The following is a 3,364-nucleotide window of genomic DNA, read 5'->3' as shown; positions in this document are numbered from 1 at the left end:
TTGGATCTGCTTTCAGACATTTAGGAAGACATTCATGAACTTCAAGGTCTTCTTCCTAAATGTTATGAAATCTTTCTTTAACTTAAGGAAATGTAATTTTAAATCTCTTTATTTATGTTTTGTCCTAGTTGCTCCATTAGTAAGGAGTAATGTATCACAAATCCACCAATGTTCTAACTTTAGGAAGGCATTCCAAACTTTCAAGGAGTTCTTCCTAACTTACTATTAAACTGACATCTCACATAATTGAAGGTAAATAATAAGAATATTTCTCACAACACTCATATCAAATCATTTCAAGAACATTAAACCATTCATATGGATCAATTCAATGTAAGGCCTCCCAAATTAGTTCTATCAAATCTCTTTTTATGTTTTCCCCAAAGATGTGTTTCATATACATTTTTATGTTATATTGGAATGAAAATCTTGACTTACTAGTTACACGCTCTAGTAAGGTTCCGACTTTTTGTGAGGACATGTGTATAACTTGTGTTTCCTTCATGAAAGCTTTCCTGAAATTCGAGAAATCATTCCTAAAACAAGAAATCATTCCTAAATATCTGAGAATCCTTCCTGAATGTTTGATTCAGACCTTCTTATATGTTTACCAGTGAAAACATAGCTACCTAGGAAAATATCCCAATCTTCAATACAAAACCTTCACAAATATGTTTTAAAACAAGTTTTATGGTGAAACCCATCCAAAAATCCTAATAATAAATAAATATACATCATGTGAATACAAAGAATCAAACTGTAAATACTTCATACTCATTATGCACCAATTCCTTGTAAATGTCAATTGAAGCCTTCAATCTTGTATCTTCTGAGTACCGCTCGCCCTTACTTCGAGTGCTTTACTAGTAACTCATTCATATGAGCAATATGATGCAAGAGCTGAACTATCATTTGTTCGAAAAACAAAACATGTAAGTTAGCAACAACATTATGAAAAACGGTCAAGAATTGAGAAATCATGAAGATGTTTACTCAGTCCTAAAACTAGTAGCAAACTAAAGACCAACATACAACAAACAAAAAAAACCATGAAGCCAAAAAAAAATATTTATTGTTCTCTGATTATCAATCCTTATGTTCATCCTGAATTCCAAACTTTTTATGAAGTTCATTTTGAAGTTCAAGAACCCCTTCCTGAATTTTCATAAGATGAAAATAAGAACTATATATCTAAAAGCATACGTGAAAACGAAACAGAGCAGAATATACTAATAAACAACAGTATGTGCAAGACCACCCTAGAAAAAAATAAAACATGATCATGAATTAAACCGAGAGAGAGAGATAGATACATTAGCACGCCTTTGACTTTAGCAAGAACGAGATCACCAAACTCTACAATAATGAAAACAATTATTTTCATAAAACAGTTGTAAAATATCACATCCAAAGGTAAACCCCAAATGTAATCAATGTATAATGTTTTGAATCTTGAGCAGGAGTTACCAATATCAATGATTGAAGCTCTGAGTCAAATACACACCACAAGGCACATATAGAAGCGTTTCATTGTTGATATTACAGTTTCCTATCCAATCAATTGTGGCATTGACTGTGTTGTTGTTCAAGGTTGTTCTGTCACAAAAACCTCCAAAACCCGAAATTGATAACATCTCGGTCATGTGCTTCATCAGAACTATACTAGAACATTTAATTGTATCTCCAAAAGAGATGGTGATGAAGACACATACCTTAGCAGGCCAAGCATGGAAGCCTTTTGACTTTAGCAAAAACAAAATTACCCAATCTTCAGGTCTCCTATCACCGTGTTTGTTCATTCTCCTTTCAAAGACTTCATCGTATCTAATCCAATTCACAATAAGGCAAAGCAACGAGATCGGCGACGAGAATATGTCCAGACAAACACGACAGCGGGAATACGTCCAGACAAACACGACGGCGAGAACACGACTAGGTGAACTTCGAACCCGACGGCGAGAACACGGCGACAACAACAGATCGGCGATGAGAATCGATTGACGAGACGTGTGGGATGGTTCAAGGTATTGGGGGAGTAAGGACTCGATTGGCTTATGAGATCATTTCATCATCACGCTTCATCGTTCTCTGTTCGTTGGTGAAAATGAGATCTCAGAAGTCTTTCTCTAGAGATAAAGATGGAATTTTTATTAAACAATTATTATTTTTAGTGATTTAAGAATTAAATTAGAGTTTGTGTGCTAATTTTGGAAAATAAAAGAAAATATGCTAGGTTTGGAAAAAAAACTTAAATCTGTGCTATTTTTGTCAATTGCCCAATAATTAATTACAATATGAGTTATATGGGTCAATGTAAAACTAAAAATCGTTAAAACAGGAAAATATATTGGCGTAAATTGATGATATCTTCCACCACCAGCATTTAATATTAGTACTCAACATAAATATATATGTAATTTATTACTTTGATTATCCACGTGTAAGTGGTGAAATCATGAAATTCTCTATTCTTACAAAACTATAAGTCCCACATTGACAAAGAAAGAAGCAAGCATCCAATTTTTTACCTATAGATAACCCTGCTAGTTCCTTGTGACATCGTATGGGTTTCAATAGTTTTGGGCTAATCAATTTAAGGCCCAATTTTTATGATAAAAGTCAACGATTTTCAACGATTAACATATAAATCGGCTGCAAAATCGGATTAACGATTAACATGTCCGAATTGACTAAAATCGCGGCGGAGAGCTGCCGATCACCGATTATACGGATAGCTAGGCGGCCGATTTTTAAAACAGGGGTATAAAGTACTCATCAATGGAATTCCATATGGGAGATAATCGAAAGAGGGCTAAGACCATCTCCAATGTATTACTCTATTTTTTGCTCTAAAATAGAGTAACTCTAAAATAGAGTAGGGTATCTCTCCAATGTACCACTCTATTTTTTACTCTAAAAATGAATATTCTAAAATATATTCTAATTCTATTTTATTCTTAGTGCTTTTTATTTATAAAACTTACAATTATACCCTTTTTTTTGCAAAACTTTTATAAATCATATTATTATTTAAATTGAACATTTCATTAAATTAAGAAAATTACAATACATCATTTTTTTTTGTCAACAAAAGATTAGCTCAAACGAGCCAATTGGTAGGGAAATCGTTTACAAACAAAACATGGTGCAGAGATGTACGCGCTTGGCGTGCCAAAGAATCCGTCCTTACATTAGCATTTCTAGGTATTAAAGATAAAGAGAAAGAAGAGAATTCCTCCCTATCAGTCTTGATGTCTTCAAGGTAAGCCGAGAACGCTGGCCAGTCGGAAGGGGAAGACATGAAGAATCTTCACCAAGTCTGAGCAGTCAGTATAGAAAGCCACCTCTCTGAAGTCATGGCCGA

General features: G+C 33.8%; 1 long non-coding RNA gene across 2 annotated transcripts; it reads right to left on the bottom strand.

Moving 5' to 3' along the window:
- Positions 1-552: 552 nt before the first annotated feature.
- Positions 553-2,106, bottom strand: LOC147944329 (uncharacterized). 2 transcript variants are annotated; one of them, XR_015598080.1, is made up of 4 exons: positions 1,713-2,106; positions 1,468-1,609; positions 1,314-1,356; positions 553-905 (listed from the first exon to the last, which is right to left on the bottom strand). It is a non-coding gene; the product is annotated as an uncharacterized LOC147944329 (long non-coding RNA). The 2 variants fall into 2 exon arrangements; XR_015598079.1 differs by lacking the exon at positions 553-905 and having other exon boundaries at positions 1,220-1,356.
- Positions 2,107-3,364: the final 1,258 nt, after the last annotated feature.

This window comes from Camelina sativa, chromosome 5, assembly GCF_030686135.1.
Source record: "Camelina sativa cultivar CO46 ecotype springtype chromosome 5, ASM3068613v1".
Lineage (NCBI taxonomy): Eukaryota > Viridiplantae > Streptophyta > Magnoliopsida > Brassicales > Brassicaceae > Camelina > Camelina sativa.
The sequence above is the reverse complement of the archived record's forward strand: the minus strand, read 5'-3'. Positions and strand labels throughout refer to the sequence as shown.